The 18,367-nt window shown below is 45.3% G+C and overlaps 1 protein-coding gene across 2 annotated transcripts in view; it reads right to left on the bottom strand.

Moving 5' to 3' along the window:
• The window catches only part of RAP1GAP2 (RAP1 GTPase activating protein 2), a 941,171-nt gene that overhangs the window by 639,284 nt on the left and 283,520 nt on the right, over window positions 1-18,367 (bottom strand). The gene's annotated exons all lie outside the window — the stretch shown is intronic.

Below are 18,367 nucleotides of genomic sequence, written 5' to 3'. Positions count from 1 at the left end.
TGCCCGCGAAATCGGCACTTTTGTAAAAAGTCCGCAATTTTTACAAAAGTGCCCAGGAATGCAGGGAAAAGGTTTATGAGGGGTCATTAGGGCTTATGTAAATAGGCATTTTGGAATCTTTATTTTGTTACAGTTTAAGTAAAGTGACTTGGGTCACTGTGTAATTTAAAATTATCTTCGGAGATTTTGGTGGTTTTGTGTGGATGTGCATATGTAGGTGGCAGAAAAATAAAATCCAACTGAAAGTCCAGGGGTGGGGAAGAAAAACAGTGTCCTTTCACAGTCTTTTATTTTCGCTACAGGACTTCAGCTAGCCTCCACACCTTTGTATTAATGCCCCCTTTAAGGGCATTATATACACTTAGAGCGTATGAAAGTCCTACTTTTTGGACCTGTCTTGGGATTTGAAGACTTTTATGGGGGCATAGCCTGGGTCTACTGGGTAGGAATGTTTATGGAAAGTCTTAACATAAGGAAAGACAAATTGATACCCACTTACTTGCTGATTTGTACAGAGTGAAACCAGAAAATGTGGATAAAATCGTGGCTTCCATGCTGAAATTGTGTGATCTTAGGCAAATATTTAATTTCACTAAGGTAGGTTCTGGAATTCTATTTCCTAGGGGATGCTACCAGGCCATCTTTGATGGGCTTCTCAGAACCTATACTAAAGAAAATGGAGGATTGCATTTCCAAGGAATAACAGCCTTCACCTGTGGGCTGCTTCCTCTGTTCCATATCCCAGGTTGCCTATTTCAAAGCAGAAAAATCTGCTAAAACAGTTTACATTGATATAAGGCTGAAAATAAATGATTATGAGTAAAATAAAGTGCCGCAAAAATGCAGCTAACTTGCCATGTTTGTGCCGCTAAATTTCCATATTCGTGCCGCTAAATTTGCTAATCCATGCCGCTATATCCTGGGTGGTCAGACTAATGGTGCTATCACTGGGGGGTGGGAGTGAGGGTGCAGGAATGCTTCTAAATTCATTTTTGAAAACGGTCACTTTTCAGTGTAGGGCTACAATGTGACATATTCAAAAGGAAGGTTTAGCCATGGCAGAGGGGATATTTTGCCAGGTCAAAATAGCAATTAAAAACACCACACACAGGCTGCAATTGCATTCCTGAGACTTAAAGGGCTACTTAAGTGGGTGGCACGATCAGTGCTGCAGGCCCACTGGTAGCATTTAATTTACAGGCCGCAGTACCACTTTCCTAGGGACTTACAAATAAGTTAATTGTGCCAATTAGGTATAAGCCAATTACATCATGTTTAAACAAGAGAGCACAAGGATTTTAGCACTGGTTAGCAGTGGAAAAGTGCACATCATTCTGAGGGCAACAAAAATGAATTCAGTTTTAACAGGAGTAAGGTAAAATGTTTGAGGAAGACCACTCCATGCCTGACAGGTCTAACAATTGGGTTTCATGAATATTAAAAATACTCCTTGAAAGACCTATGTAGCAATTTCCTGCCATATGTTACTAATCATTTGCATTGTGACATTTTCCAGAATTCAGCTGCAGCCCTGCCAATGAAAATAGCATTTGTGGGCTAGTTACTTGAAGGACATGCCAATTTTAATTTCACACATGTTCCTCTTTTAAATGTCAGACACCCTACCTTGTGGGCAGCAAGGTGTACTTGGGAGTGGCTTATTAGTATTTAAAAGGAGGGTTTCCCGTCTTTCAAAAAAGGGTTATTGACAGGTTTGACCGCAGGTTGTTAGGCTGCTGCATTGAGACTATACAGGGTAGGACAGAAGCCGTGTTTTTCAGGACCACTCTGAGTGGCACAATAAGTGCTGCAGTCTAAAGGTGGCCTCAAACTTCCAGGCCCTGGCTACGTTTTCTTCACATTAGATGAAGGACATATAAGCATATTAAAAAAAGTATATTAAAGGGAAGCAAATTTAACCATGTTCAAAGGAGAAGGACAGACACTAAACCGCTGTGGAGCGGGGGTAAAGTGCACAGAGTTCAAAGTCCAGCATATTTAGGGTCCAGAAAAAGGCGGAAAATCTGGGGTGACCCTGCAGAAAGGGCAGATTTACTACATATAGGTTGCCTTCACCCATCCCCTGACTTGGGAGCCCATGACTCACGCGCTAACTAATTTTCTTTGCATTGTACCACTAATATTTTTTTCAAAGGCTCCTATCCTATCTGGTATACACACTGCCTGTGCCCTGCCTAATTTATTTCATGACTTTCCAGTTCTTGCCACATCTAGATTATGTTTTGCGCAATAGCATGTGCTATGTCTTCTTCCCACATGGTCATGCATTGGCATGTTTCTGATGGTTTGCACCCAGCTACCCTTACTTGGAGCTCATGTGATGCCATGCCAGGTATGCTCTTAGCTCTTGTCCTTTTGCTTTCGCCACAACTCTTGCCTTCATGGATTTATCCCTGGTTCTAGCTTGTGTGTGTCTTGCCTGCTTTAGGCCCTGGCTCCTAGTGAGGCTACCATACTTGTCTACAGCATTGCACCTTATTTTTCTGCCCGCAACTTGTGCCATCGCTGGGGTATCTGTGGCTTACATTCTGCATTGTGTTTACGCTGGTCATACATTTCCAGGCTTGTCTACCATTGTAATGTACCTGGTTTGCCCACAACGTATGCCATAAGTGTCTTCCTGTAGTTTGTACTGGTGTCGATTGTCTCTTGAAAATCCCCGGTATGATTTATCTATGTTCTACCTGGTGTTCCTGACTTGCACTGTGTCTGGTTTGCCCACGGATAATGCCCTGACTGGTTTTACCAAAAGTTGATGCACTGCGAAGTTTTTCATGTTTGGTGCCAGTCTGCTTATCATTTGTGTTTTATCTGGTTTGCCCATTACGTATTCTCAGTATTTTTGTCTAGCGCCCATACGCTTGCTGATTTCAAGTTATCTGTGTCGAGACTGTGTCTTTTTCCAGATCTCCCACTAGGTTTCTATATGGCCTAATTTGCCAGCAGCCATGTCTGGTTTGATCGCTCATGGGTTGGCTTTTGGTCCATATCCTGCCGCACTATGCCCATTTCTTACCTTGTGCCCTTACCCGTTTGCTCACATCTCATGGCCTGTGAGGCATTTCGCTCGGGTCACGCCCTTCTTGGCTTGGTTTACCTGTAGTTTGTGTCTAGAGTGGATTCCTGTTGCTCGTGCTCTGCCTGGTTTCTTGCCCTGTCTGGTTTACCTGCTGCGTGGGGCCCACCTGCTGGTCCTGTGGCATGTCACCTACACGGCTCTTGTTCTGCGTGGTTTGCATATGGCTTGTGTTGTGTCTAGTTTACCTATGGCTCATGTCCTACTGGTTGCCCAATGGACTATGTCTTGCCTGGTTCACAAAGAGCTCATAACCTTCCTGGTTCCCTGCTGATTGCGTCCTGCCTGGTTTACCCACGGCTTTCTTACTGCCTGGTTTGTCAATGGCTTGTGTCGTGTCACGTTTACCTGTGGCTTATTTACTACTAGTTGGTCTGTGGCTTGTGACTTACCTCCTTAACCAGGAGCTCATAAACGTCTGGGTTAACCAGCAGATTGAGCCCCGCCTGGTCTGATTGCAAGCTGTGCCTGTTCATGTTTACTCACAGATCTAGTCCTGCCTGGCCTGCCCGCGGCTCTAGTTCTATCCATTGTAAAGGGCTGCTTTGCAGTCAGGCTTCCTTGCCTCTCCTGCTCTGCCTGACTACCCAATGGCTGTTTCCCTGTTGGGTTTGCCCTCTGCCTGGTTGGGCTCTGGGCTTGTGCCTGCTCAAGCCAAGAGCTCCTGCCCTGCCTGGTTCCCATGATGACTGAGCCCCGCCTGGTTTGCCCGCAGCTTTCGCCTTGCCTACTTTGCCTGTGTCTATAATTGTGTAATAATAGCTGCTTTTACACGTACAGTGTGATTTTTATTGTGACTGGCAAGACAACAGTACAAAGTTCGACCATTTGCATAGGTCAACATTTGTCGGGCTAAACAATATAATGTATTTACTCTTTAATCCGGTAATATGCGGTTTCCATTAACATTTCCATTCCTTTCAACAAGTGAGTGACTCCGGACACCAGTGGAAAACGAGTTCAATAAAATGACCTAAGCCTAGCAGGTTAGTGTCAGAGCAGGAAGGTGATGCAAACACCAGGTCTTAAAGAGCAGAACCTCTTTCAAACATGCATTTATAAAGCACTAAAACACCACTATCTCCACTCAACATCTCTGGGATGGACGTTTCAGAATTTGCACCTAGATTCATCATCGGCATGTTTTGCGAGTCTGTAATAGCAATTATTAAGGAATCGCAATTCCTCGCAAAATTGCGAATTCTATATTAGCGATTTTTGCATTTGGGAGGATGAATCCCAAATGCAAAAATAGCGCTTGCAAAGGGCCAGATTCTCAGAATCTGGCCCTTTGCAAGCGCAATTTCCCTTGATGAATCTGGCTGTTAGTTTAGATGTTGGGGTTGCAACAAGGTCAAAGTGGCCATTGTGCCACTCTAGCATGTCCCTGGTTGGCAGGAGAGACGTTATTATAAACAACACAACGAACCGGGGGTCTAGATGCCTCAATTAAGGCTCATCAAAACACACTCTCCTTCTGGTAAAGTATTAGCCTAAGTCGCACCAAAAAGGGAACCCTGGGGCAGCCTTGCTATCATGCCCTCTTTCTACTCCAGACCTCCTGCACTATGGGGCTGGTTTGACTATTTTTGCCAGGACTGTTTTTTTATTCGAGTCCGGCAATGAGTGCTAGGTTACCAAACAAGCCCTAATTGGTTTTCGGAAGACTTTTCCAGGCAGACAGTATCCCTAAGTGTTATGCGGTGATTTTCAAGCTGGATTGGACCCTTTTAGATACCTTTGAGGAAGGGAATATTTGAAGTATTTGGTTCTTCAGTTGAAGATATCAGATACTCAGAACTTGCCTCGATCTCATTCAGAACTTATTTATTTATTTTGGGAGTTTTATATAGCACGAACTAGACCCCGAGGGATCAGAGCTCTTTACGCGAGCACCACTTAAGTTACAGAAAAACACATTCATTTTTGTTAGGCACGGGGAGATTAAGTGATTTGCCCAGAATCACAGAATGTTGAGAGTCCATGCAGAGACTGGAACCCGGTTCTCCAGCTCCGAGGTCGACCGCCCTAGCTGTTAGGCCACATTCTCTCACATGAATGCCATCACCAACTTATACCTCAACTTGACCATGGCAGAGATCCTGCTGTTCGCGAGTATCAACAGATGACCTCAAATTCAAGTACGGCTGGAAAAGGAACCTGGCTGGCTTCATAGTCATATACAAAGGAATGCTGACATGCAACACGTACACCTGTAATTAAGAATTTCTTTCAGATCATTTCTGCTTTTACTAATCGCATATGAATAATCCTGGTATATTCCCATTTTAGATGTTCTTGCACTGCTTCAAAAATACAATAAAACGATTTAAAAAACTCTATGGTACAAAAGAACACATTACCAAGAAAGGAAAGGCATCAGCTAACCCTACTGAAAAATTGAAACCATTCCTCCTTGACACTGACTTCAGAACAGAGCCCAAACCTCAGTCCACTCACACTTCGATGGACTTAAGCCAAGCTCTGCAGGCCTACAGACACCACACGGACCCCCCTGAAAGACAGCAGCACCATGTCCCTTCAAAGGCCTAGAGACGTTCAGGCATATAATTCCTGCGCTGAATGTTGGCCCCCTCTAAGTCTGTTCCATCTTCAAGACCTGCTGCATCTTACAGCAGAGAACCAGCAACTGAGCCTCTGGAAGAAGCAAAAATCATCTCAGGCCGGGCACAAACCACTAGAGCTATCCAATGTATTCCCCCAGACTCTGAACAACATCCCTGTCAACTCTACAACTGGCCCAACCCAACAGCAACTCAGATAGGACCAGAAACCTCACCTCCTCAAAGAGCATTGCATGCTGTAACATTAACCCCTCCCTTGCTGGTGACGGAACCGTTCCGTCACCGCCTGCGCGGCGCGTTCTATTGAGCGGGCAGGGCCGTGACGGAACCGTTCCTTCACAACCACAGCTCACCCGAGGGCCGTGACGGAGCGGTTTCGTCACCAGCGTCGGAGCACCGCACGGCCCCCCCGCCCCTTAGCATTGCGGCGGAATAGCCGCCGCAGCGAAAGGGTTAAGGAACCCCTCCCTGAAATATGCTGGGTCCTAATGTCCCTGGGTTAGCTCTCTCGCTAGATTTGCGCTATGCAGAGTCCCGTACAGGGAGGGTCCGAGCGGTACTGCCTAGGTTGACCTCTCCGATGTAATTGATGAAGTGTTACTTTTGTGTCAATTATCTCAAGCTACAAAAATCACATATGGAATTAATAAACAGTAAACGTAAAGAAAAAAAATGAGCTATGGGAGTCTGCCATGCTATATTTCAACTACAAGAAGCTAATTCAGAAATTCACCTGGGTATGTTGGAGAAAAATCCAGAGTATCTGGTTAAAACAACTGGTAAAATCCATACGTTAATCACTCCAAGTGTAATTAACCATAATTAATCTTGAAATGATTAATGTTCCCAAAAATTATAATCCTGCGAATGCCCTGGTGTCTGATGGGCCATAGTTTAAAAGTCAGAATGAGAGCTGTGTGGGTGTCTAAGAACTGGAGTGACATGGACTCTCTTCGTGACTTGCATGATGACCTTGGCAATTTGCCTTGAAATGTTTCGGTTCTAATTGGATTCCTTTGATATGCCCAAAAATGGTTCAATTCCTCGTCCTCCAGAAGCTCCAGACAGTGCTTAATTTGAACCGGTGGCTTCCAGTGCTCGGTACCAGCCCTTAATTGTTAAGACTGGCGTCTATCACAGTCTGCCACATGGTGGCACTGTTTGCCTAATTGAGAGATGACCACAACAACAGTTTTTATTAATTCAATGTTGATTTAAAATTACTAATACCTGGCACCCAAGCCATTGTTATTGCTTTGAGGCCCTGGAACAGTCTGGATTGTTACACTTATAGAACTGTGATGGTTAGTAATTGTGTAGGTACTATTATTGGCAGCGCTGGCAGGGGCAATGTGTGGTACAAGCTGCAGTAGTGTCCTGAAAAGGGCCCTGGCATTTTTTTTTACAAATTAAGCACTGGCTCCATAATTCCTTAGTATGTATATGGAAGTTGTACAGAGCAAACCTAGCCAATGGGCGGCCTCTAAACACGCCATGTTCACATTCAACTGATTAACACAGGAGCAAATGACGTATGGTGTGGTAAACGTGAAAATCTGGCACTGAATGCCCACCTCCAATTGACCAACATTTCACAATCGTCCACCAGATAACCCCAACAGAATGGGTTGAAACTAATGGAAATGTAGGTATAGGTGACCTTCAAAGATTTTACTTGGATCACAGGTGACCTTTAAAGATTTTATTGGATCCCAGTCAACAGCTGTTAAACGAGACACAGTAGTGCAATGTACTTTTTTATGACACCGTTCATTCTATTTGTAATTCTTTGTATTTGGGGTTTTACTCATTACTCGAAATACTTCAAGCGCAAACCTTCATTCACTGGACACCCTACAAAGGCTCTGCTTTCAACCCTAACTCTCACTGTCCTCAGTAACATGCAATGATAGCTAGACTTATTACTGGCTCCAAAAGAAACTCCCACACACCCCTGACCTAAGATCCCTTTGCTGGTTACCTTTCGAAGCCAGAATCCAACTAAAAATCCCATGCATGACGCATAAAGCCATTCATCACAACACTCCCAGCTATCTGGCACAGAAACTGGTGCCTTCATGTGGCAGCAGAGTGTACCAAAGTGCCAATAAACTTTTACTGAAACTACAAAGATTCATCAATAAGAAAACCTACAACGGAGCCTTCTCGAGGATGGCACCCAGGATCTGGAAAGCTTTGCCCCCAAAAACCAGACTGGTTCACTCTACTGCATCTTTCAAAAAAAAAGTGAAAGCTCTCCTCATGACTAAATTCACTTGAGCCAAGGTTACTGTCACTTTACGATTATTGATTTGTATGGAACTATATGTTTTTTATTATATGCCTGTTTATCTTCGATATTTTTGTGATTATACAACTCTCGATTTGTATGGTACTACATGTTATGTACCATAGGCCTATGTATCTTCCATATCTACATTGTAAAGCGCTCTGATACCCGCAAGGGTCTTCTTTGCGCTATATAAAACCATCAAAATAAATAAATAAATAAATAATGATCAGCTTTTCTGAAGTGATTTCCTTATAACATACTTTGCCTTCATCCTTGACCATTCTTCCAACCCTCTTCTACCTCTTCAACAAGACAATCTCTGCACCCTGTTCCTCCTCTCAGCGTGCAGTGCTTGCCCCGCCCCTCATTAAACTCCCTACTATACCCTGAATGATGCAACCTTGCCCATTCCTTCCTTCTCTGCACACCCTTGCTCCACTGCCTTTGTTCTTTCATTGCTTTGTAGCACTCATTCTTTGAAGCTTGCTATTGCTTGCAGCCAGCTGTCTACTCTGGAAGTCTCACACAAGATGGAAAAGGTGTTTTTTTATGGTCCTAACCTAGAAAAAAAAGAACTGGCAAAAACAATAGGTCTTGTTTATGATTGAAAGTACGTTTTGTGTCATTGATGGCACTCAACAGCCCTCATACATGCACTCTGTCAATGATCTTTACGCTCATGCATTCATTCATTCATCCCCTGACTCACTATTGCATTCACCCTTTGATAAACCAACAATACAACAGACACAAACTCAAAAACATATGCAAGAAAAATGAAAAGACCAGAATCAGGAAAAAGATAACATGCTGCAGTCTAAACAAATCAAGTATATGCTTGAAATTACAACACTAAACGTGGCTGCAGGTGTCTGTCTTGCAGTAGCATTGAAAATAGTCTAATGTTGTTTTACAGCATGGCTGCCACATTTCGAACCAACATTTTGGTCATCTTGGAATGGTAAAACAATGATACACTTTAGACAACAATACTCCAGAATTGTCACCTGATTAAGAGGAAGTGGCCACCTGGAATGCAGTGCACTGCAGAGGAAATGAGCGGCAAGTAGGTGGCTCTTTGGCAATGCCTGGAAAGTTGTGGTATCCTCTAAGGAAACATTGCAAAGGGTACAAGCACAGAAATTAAAGGAAAAGGGACAAAATTGAAAACTAAAGTACTGGCTAACCAGCCCTGACACTTATCTACACATGTGATCAGAAAATGCCATCTTGAGTGAACCTTTACCCCATGGAGTAGCTGTAATGGATGAAAGCAGTATAAATGACACTCAGACAGATCGGTGGCAGAAGTGAACAGATACAAAGGCATTCTATGTATGTGTGTGGATATATATTTATGTAAATGGGGAATGTATTATTTAAATTTTTTTTTTTAATTACAAGATCCTGACACAAAGCCAAGAAGAGATTTTAGGAAGAATTGTTACAGTACAATTTTTCTCCCTGTAGGGTTTTATAGAAGCTCCTGTGTGAGCTTAAACTTTCCCACAACCCAACTTCAGCCATACAATTACAAAGCATTCAAAACTAGGGTTGGTGAAGCAAAATACTACCTCTCCAAAGACCGCCTAACAGGGATTCTGGCCATGCAAATCGTCTATACCCAGGGTCTTACAGAGGGGGGTTACCAGCATCAAAACGCTAGCCTACTACGGTAATCTGTAAGACTCCATGTAACTAAATATCTATTGTCAGCTTTAATACAGGGTAACAACCAGTAGCGGCTACTGGAGGGAATGCTGCAGGGCAGTGGGGCGGGGCGGGCAAGGGGCAGGGTGGGCGGTAGTAAACTCCGGATTAAGGCTGGAGTTCAGTAATTAAGTAAATAAATTAAACAAATTACAATACACGCTGCATCGCCGGTTTGGCGTTGCAGACGCGTGCAATGTAATTCGCTTTATTTATTTATTTAGTTAGTTACTGAACTCCGTTTTGCCTTAATCCTGAGTGTACAGGTGGGTCACCAACACCAAATCCCTTGCCTACTGTGATAGACTTTGAGATTCTATGTAACAGAATATCTGCCTACGGGCTTTAGCATAGTATAATACCAACCCACCCTTCAAGCCTATTGCCTGTAACACATGCTTTTCACAATCAAGAAGCGAGGCCTACTTGCTTTGCTACAACGTTTCCTTATAAACAAATCACACCTACAGAACTTGGCATAACCTTTTCCAGTGAACCAATAAGACCTCTTGCATTTACCAATGGTTTGACACAATATCCAACCTTGGAATACTGATGTGCACTTAGACTGGCACTCATCAGGCATACATGTATAAAATCACAAATATGTCCAAAATGACAAATGGCAAAACAATATACTAGCCCTCTCAATAGTCTGGGTGTGGCAGAGTGGTGACCAACATTAGAACCCTGGCCTACTATGGTAATGTGTGAGATGTTACATAACTAATTTCCTCTCTACAGTTTGTAACATAATGTGATAACAATCTACTGTGAGAGGCCTATTGGCTTTATCATATCTATTTCAGAATAAATAAGTGAGGCCTATTGCTTTTATAATAACTTTTCATAGTAAACCTTCCAAACCCGTGGCATCAGGCATAGCATCTCCCTGCACACCAATCAGGCCTATGGCTGTTCTCAATGGCTTGTCACCGCAACCAACTCAGGCTGGCTCTGACAGCTGAATGAGTAAACAAAATAATCACAGCTGTCTGAAGGAGGAGCTCTTTTCTCTGTGGAAGCACACACCTTCTGAATCAAAACATGGATTCCTGGCAACCAACATGTGGGCAGAGCAAATGCCTCTCTGAGTATATTCCTGAAAGCTCCTTTTTAGCTTGATCGCATTACATCTGGCGACAGCTGCACTGCAAACGAGACCTCACCAGGCTGTGGGTATGACTTGCAGAAGAGCTGGTTGGATTTAAGGGGTCGCATATTTGAGAAAGGGACTTCAATATAGTCCTAACCACATGTTAGACATGTCTGTGTGAATACTCCCTGTGTGACAAACATGGAATAGCTGCATAAAAGGAAACACCATCCAAGATCCTTTTAAACTCTCATTATGTGTAACATGTGGCATGAAAAATCCCCCTAATAAGTGGCTAAACATTCAGCTGTTAACCACACTCTGTCTGTCCTAGGATTGACTTTTTCTAAATTGCTCAATGTTTATTGGGAAATGATAGATCCTCAAGTGATGTTATTATGATTTCTGACCATGCCCCAACATTTCTTGCCTGTTCCTGCCCTCTTCAGTAAAGCAGGTGGACCTTTAACAACCAATGGCTGGAACTAGAAGTATTCATTACCTCCAGAAAGCCTGAAATCCACAATTATATTGAAAGTAACTATGGGATAGCTAGTGTCTTAAAATACCTCAATCTGACAGCTGAGTGTGATTTTCAAATGACACTGGAAAATAAAGTGTCAGACCTTCAAAAATTAACAAGCAGTTTTATTTTCAGGGGACAGGCGTGCTAGCAAGGTCTTGGAACAAGTCACCTCAACCTACCATCAAGGTATTGATGACACCTGGATTTCCCTCATGTGTATTAACTAAGCAGTTAAGGGTTTCAATAGTCTCGCCAGATTCTGGCAATTCTATTCCCAATGCAACAACTAAATAGAAAGCAGAGGAGATACATATCTGCTGCAGTTTTCACACTTCATAGGAAATTCTCCAAACAAAACGGATGTAGTTGTGTAGAAAATTATGTCAGATTACTTGAAGGATTTTAGTCCACAAGTCCTATGAGAAAATCAATTAACAGACCTCAACAAACCTATTTTCTGAAAAGAGATCATGGCAGAGGTCTATTTTCTATTTTCTATTTAGGGGGTTTTGTAAAGCGCATGGTGACGCAACAACGGCGTGTCCCCGCGCTGAGGAGAAACTTTCTTTACTGGAACCTACAGAAGCGGCATACCTACTGAGCGAATAGAGCAGTCTTAAGCTTAGCTCTAAAGATTGATTCTGAAGGCTCTAGTCGCAATGCCATGGGTAACTTGTTCCATCTAGAGGCTGCAAGGTATCTGAAAGATCTTCCGCCCATCCGTGTTCTAGACACCTTAGGAACAGCCAGGAGTCCAGAGCCGGAGGATCTCAAGGATCGGGGCGGCTCGTAGGATGTCAGAAGTCCTTGCAAAGGGAGAGGAGATCTCCCATTAATGATCCGATGGCACGTGCATAGCGCTTTAAATTCTACCCTGCTTCTGACCGGGAGCCAATGCAGAGACCGGAGGGCCGCTGCAGATACGGCTCTTCTGGGTAGTCTAAGCACTAGTCGGGCAGCGGCATTCTGTAGGACCTGTAAGCGGCTAAGATTCTTCTCCAAGGTACCTAAATAGAGAAGATTGCCATAGTCCATCTTTGATGTGACTAGTGCATGCACCAAGGTTTGTCGGGCTCTCACAGGCAAGAACTTCAAAGTCTTCCTGAGACTTTTGAGGGTCCCAAAGCATGATCCGACCACCTGGTTGATCTGAGGACCAAAGGTAAGGGCAGTATCAAACCAGATGCCCAAATTCTTTGCTTTCTGGCACGGATTGGGTGTTGGGCCTAGACAAGATGGCCACCATGCCGACGTCCACGCTGATTGGCAGCCCCCCACGACCAGCACCTCAGTCTTGCCTCCGTTGAGCTTGAGGCAGTTGGCGGACATCCAGGCAGCAAGATCTTGCATGCATGCTCTGAAGATGTCCGCCGATAGACCGGGTGCACGCGACAGGGAGATAACCAACTGCGTGTCGTCGGCATACGACACCATACTGAGGCCGTGACTCTCTACTAAGGTGGCGATCGGAGCGACATAAAGATTGAAAAGTGTTGGACTCAGGGACGAGCCCTGCGGCACCCCCTGGTCCAAAGGAATTCGCTCAGAGTAGTGGTCACCCTGCCTCACTTGGAAACCCCGGCCGGTAAGAAATGAATAAATCCATTTCAGCGCTGCCCCTCTCACCCCGACTTTGTTCAGACACTGTAGCAAGATGGAATGTGCTACAGTGTCGAACGCAGCGCTGAGGTCTAATAAAATTAGAGCCATGGTTTGTCCCTCGTCCGCACCCTGCCTGAGGGCTTCGGTGGCCCTCAGAAGGGCAGACTCCGTAGAATGACGGGGCCGAAACCCGAATTGGGTAGGATGAAGATGGTTGCTTTCCTCCACATATGTCATTAGCTGTTTGTTTACCACCTTCTCCGCTACCTTAGAAAAATAACGCAGCAGAGAGATGGGGCGTAGGTTGTCCAGTTTCTCGAAGCCAATGCTGGGCTTCTTGCGGAGGGGAAGCACCACAGCCTGTTTCCAATCCTCAGGTATTGAACTGGATCGGAAGGAGACATCTAGCACGTGCCTGATGTAGGGTTCAAGGGTCTCCAGACTGTCACTCAACCTTTTTGGGGATGCAGGATCTCGGGGAGAGCCAGATTTAACAGATCTACAGATTTTAACTAGCTCTTCCGGTGAGGGGATGGTAAAATTAAGTAGCAGATTTTGATCATCTTCCTCTGCTACTGGGTCTGCCGGCTCTTCTGCTGCAGGAGGGATTTCGGGAAAAGCAGCGTAAATTTTAGACACTTTGTCTCCGAAGTAGTTAGCGATGCGGTTGCATGCTGCTACTGAGTGATCTTTATCTTGAGTGGAGGTTTTTGGGGTGGCTAAGGACTTATATATGCTGAACAGTTCCCTGGCAGAGTTCTCTGCCCCATGGATTCTGTCTGCATAATATGTGGCTTTCTCTATCCGGATTTTATTATGATAGATGCGTCTCTTAATGAGATAGGCTTCTTTCATCCGGTCATCATATGCCACTCTCCATTGTCTCTCTGCTCGTTTACAGTCCCTTTTGGCACAGCGCAACGCCTCGCTAAACCAGGGAGCAGTTCTTTGTCTGTGGACACCTTTTGTTGGCCGGCCCAATGGGGCTGTGCAATCCAGAGCAGCCGTGATGCGGTCATTGAGCAATTTGTTTGCCGTTGCCACATCCTTACCTCCTGGGGGCCCTTCCGCGATGAGAGCCTTGTTAAACTCTGGCAGGGAGAATGTTGCCCACCTGCGACGAGGGTAATTGAGAGGGGCGGGAGCATGATCTTTATGCTTAGGCAGATGAATGACGAATGGGACAAAAAAGTGATCTGTCCAGGGCAAGGGCTCTGGGGGTGCAACCAAAACATCCTCCCAGTTGGCGAATATGGGATCTAACAGATGCCCACGATTATGTGTTGGAAGCTGTCCCTTGAGCTCTAGCTGTAGGGTATGAAGTTCCTCCCGGAACTCCATCGCTCCTTTGTCTAGTGGGTCTTCCAGATGTGCGTTTAAGTCTCCCAGCAGCAGAAACTTATCACTTCTTATCGCTGTTTCAGTGACGCACTCTAGGAGGTTGCCTTTAAATCTGGACATGGGTCCGGGTTGACGATAAACTAACAGGCCTTTTATAGTCATGTTTCCGTCAATTGTTATGGTGAAAAAGCCCGCCTCACAGCTTGCCAAACTAATTGGTTCGAGTTTGCAAGCCCAGTGTTGTTTAAAGGCGATCGCAATTCCACCTCCTCTGCCTATCGGTCTGTCCAGGCGCACCATCTGATAGTTATCTGGTAAGGCCTGTATGATATCAGGGTCGCAGTTGGAATCAAGCCAGGTTTCTGTAATGAACAGTAGGTCGGGGTTTTTATCAATGATAAGCACATATACATCATATTTGTGACAACTCAGCGATCTAACATTAATGAGGCCACAGGACAGGGAAAGATTACTAATCTTGTTATCTGTTTTCGCTATGCAGAAACGAAATTGGCAGTGACGGCACCCTTCGTTCACCCCTACTCTAACGCTGTGGAGTCCAAGGGTACACACATTTGACGAAAAACTTACTAGTTCACTCCTGCTCCAGGTGATTCTACTAGCTGGGCCAGGGGTTGGGGCCCTGGGCCGTGTCCGGTCGCGGACGGGCGCAGAAGGGCTTGGCTTAGGCGCGGCTTCGGCGCGCGTCCGGCGCGCCCGCTGCGCCAGCCCGCTGCGCCGTCTGGCCGGAATGCACATTTAATAGGGTGTGAGGAGGGTGGGAGGGCGGCGCGACTAGAGCGCACCCCCAGCCCTACCTAAGATGGCGCCCGCCGCCGCTAACAGCAATTCCCAAAAGACGGCTGGGCGAGGCCGGGAGAATAAAGTTCAGCGTGTGAGAGAGGTGTCAGTGTGCCTATAAAATTCCCCAGTTAAAATTTGTATTTAGAGCCCCCAAATGCAATTCATAAAAGACGCTATATTAGCAGCTTAAAACACAATTTCACCAGTTGAATATGCCAGCAAAAGAGTCCAGATAAAAGTGCTCGCAGCCCTAGTGTCTCTCGCTAGGGAGAGCTCAGAAAAGGCAGCGAGAGTATTGAAGAGCAGCTCTAAATAGCCTGGGAGGGCGGGAGGGCGGCGCGACTAGAGCGCACCCCCAGCCCTACCTAAGATGGCGCCCGCCGCCGCTAACAGCAATTCCCAAAAGACGGCTGGGCGAGGCAGGGAGAATAAAGTTCAGCGTGTGAGAGAGGTGTCAGTGTGCCTATAAAATTCCCCAGTTAAAATTTGTATTTAGAGCCCCCAAATGCAATTCATAAAAGACGCTATATTAGCAGCTTAAAACACAATTTCACCAGTTGAATATGCCAGCAAAAGAGTCCAGATAAAAGTGCTCGCAGCCCTAGTGTCTCTCGCTAGGGAGAGCTCAGAAAAGGCAGCGAGAGTATTGAAGAGCAGCTCTAAATAGCCTGGGAGGGCGGGAGGGCGGCGCGACTAGAGCGCACCCCCAGCCCTACCTAAGATGGCGCCCGCCGCCGCTAACAGCAATTCCCAAAAGACGGCTGGGCGAGGCAGGCAGAATAAAGTTCAGCGTGTGAGAGAGGTGTCAGTGTGCCTATAAAATTCCCCAGTTAAAATTTGTATTTAGAGCCCCCAAATGCAATTCATAAAAGACGCTATATTAGCAGCTTAAAACACAATTTCACTAGTTGAATATGCCAGCAAAAGAGTCCAGATAAAAGTGCTCGCAGCCCTAGTGTCTCTCGCTAGGGAGAGCTCAGAAAAGGTCTATAATACTCCTGATAAGAAAGTGGGTGTGTTCAAGATAATTTTCCTTACAGCAGTTTGATTGCTAATATTTGAGAATGCCCAAAATAGGTTTTAAATTTCAAATTGTTTTTTTTTGGGGAGGTGGGGGTGTGCAGGGGGTTGGGTGGATACTGGTGCACTACTGTGGTGGATGAATAGCCTGAATTTTCTGCTGTGACCACTAAGAGAAAGTACTCCCACTGCAGCGGTTTCATCCTTGAGGGGAAGTTGAGTGGAGGAACCGGCGGCAAGACGCAGCACGCTGTGGTCCTTGGCGCTGGCCCAAGGAAACCAAAATGGCCGGACTAAGAGAGGCTTACTACGGAGCACTGAGCATCCTTTGGGGGCTGCACCTTGTAAGGGCACAGCTACAGCAACACCAGAAAGAGGCCCCGGTAATCGCCAGGAGAAACTAGGGGCCCCCCAAAATCAAGAAGACGGCCCCTCTGTGAGACGCCGATAGCCCTGTCAGGAACAGAGGAGCATACTTCTTGCCTGAAGGCCCCACTCACAGAACAAAAGTGATGAGGAGGGGTCAAGTGACCAGTTGGGCCCCCACATTTTGTGAGGAGAACATGCAGGGACTGACTCCCTCAGGTAGCCACTGCGTCAAGTTGGAAGAGCCCGGACAAGGTCAGCCACTGGGAAGCAGGTGAGGTCTAAAACATGGCATCGTCCTGTGTCAAAGTTCTGCATGAATGGACTGTGATCACAGGCATAAGGAGAGATCTTGACTGTTGGCTCGTGGAGGTAGTTGCACTGTAAACACACACAGGCAGGGAGGTGTCTACCATCGCCAAGGGACTGCTGACCACTCGCCCCATTTAGCAGCGCGCTTGCTGACCGTCAGCCCAGGTCCTACAGACCTGTGGTGGTGGAGACAGATCTTGCTTTGCAAGAGCAGCACGTCAACAAGGCAGGCACTAGACCAAAAAGAGAGAGCAATATAAAGGACCTCCTCCAACAGGGCCCCCAAAAGATTAAAGGCCAAATATGACTCAACCATGACGCAGGCGTTGCACCTAAAATGTCCGAATCGAGGCCCACCCATTAAGATACTGTGGCTAACAGCTTTATGATGCAATTATTTCAGGACATCAAATCAGAGCTATGGTCAGCCCAAACTGAAGTGAAACAGGGCTTAAAGTCAGGAAAATCGTTGAAAAGATGGGGAAGCGAATTAATACCCTTATATATAAAAATAAGTAATACATGTCAGGTTACTGTGTAATATGGGTATATATTGCCTTCAAGGGCTTCTAGTGACATTTACAAACCACGTGGCTGAAGACCGAGTGGGTTATAAATGTCACCTGATCCCAGAGATGCTAATACAAGATCATATTACACATGGTACTCATTATGTATTTCTTATATTTCATGGTTTATTTATTGATTTCAGGACTCTTTAGAAAGATTTAGAGCACCATCTGTTCAGAATTAATTGTTTATCTGAGATTGCAAATATGATTGTCCGTGTTTTGAGAAATGTATATTCTTGTTATTATTATGCTAATATTTAAAATGTGTTTTATCCAACAGTATCTATTATTATGAATCGAATTTTAAATGCAAAACACAGCAGAAGGAAATCAAAAACATGCATTCTAAAATGTGCTTTTCATTTGCACTACATTGACACAACAGAGCAGGTTTTACAAGATATATGCAAAGAAAGAACATAAAGTGCAATGAGGGAGTGGGTATCATTTTGCCGACAGGGGTCTGTGCTTACAATGTCTATTTTCTAGGCCTAGCCATAGTCCCGCGAAGTGACCAAAAAACTCTGCTGCACTACACGGAGTTCCAAAAGCGGTAGCGTGCATTAGGTTGCACCGTTCATGCAGATTTTTTGGACGGTACCTGCCCCCGACAGGATGGTGGACGGACTTTGTTCGTCCGCCATCCTAATGGACCCCTTAGTATTTTACTTTTTCGTTTGTTCCCTGGTGATTCTTTCTCAACCTCAGCCACCCAACCCTGCCTCCACCACCGGGTCAAAGGTGAGAAGTACTATTGACAAAGATGGACGGGGTTCCATAAACCAAGATGGATATGAAAACGGGAAACCGCAGGTCACCATTTGCTTGAAGGAAATGATTGTGCCTATGACACTACCCCCAACACGTCCATCCAGGCTTTGCAAACCAGTGAAGGCGCAGCTGTGGTAGCAGTTTCCAGTCTCACCAGCGTTTAGCAGGCTGCACACAGATTGGGTCTAGGAGAGGCTAGGGTGTAGGCTCAACTAGAGGTGCAATGTCATTTTGGCAAGAATCATAATATTTTCAGAGTTGATTCACACCCT

The sequence above is a fragment of the Lissotriton helveticus genome, chromosome 3_1, assembly GCF_964261635.1.
Source record: "Lissotriton helveticus chromosome 3_1, aLisHel1.1, whole genome shotgun sequence".
In the NCBI taxonomy this organism is placed as follows: Eukaryota; Metazoa; Chordata; class Amphibia; order Caudata; family Salamandridae; genus Lissotriton; species Lissotriton helveticus.
Note: the sequence above shows the minus strand (reverse complement) of the source record. Positions and strands in the feature narration are given on the sequence as shown.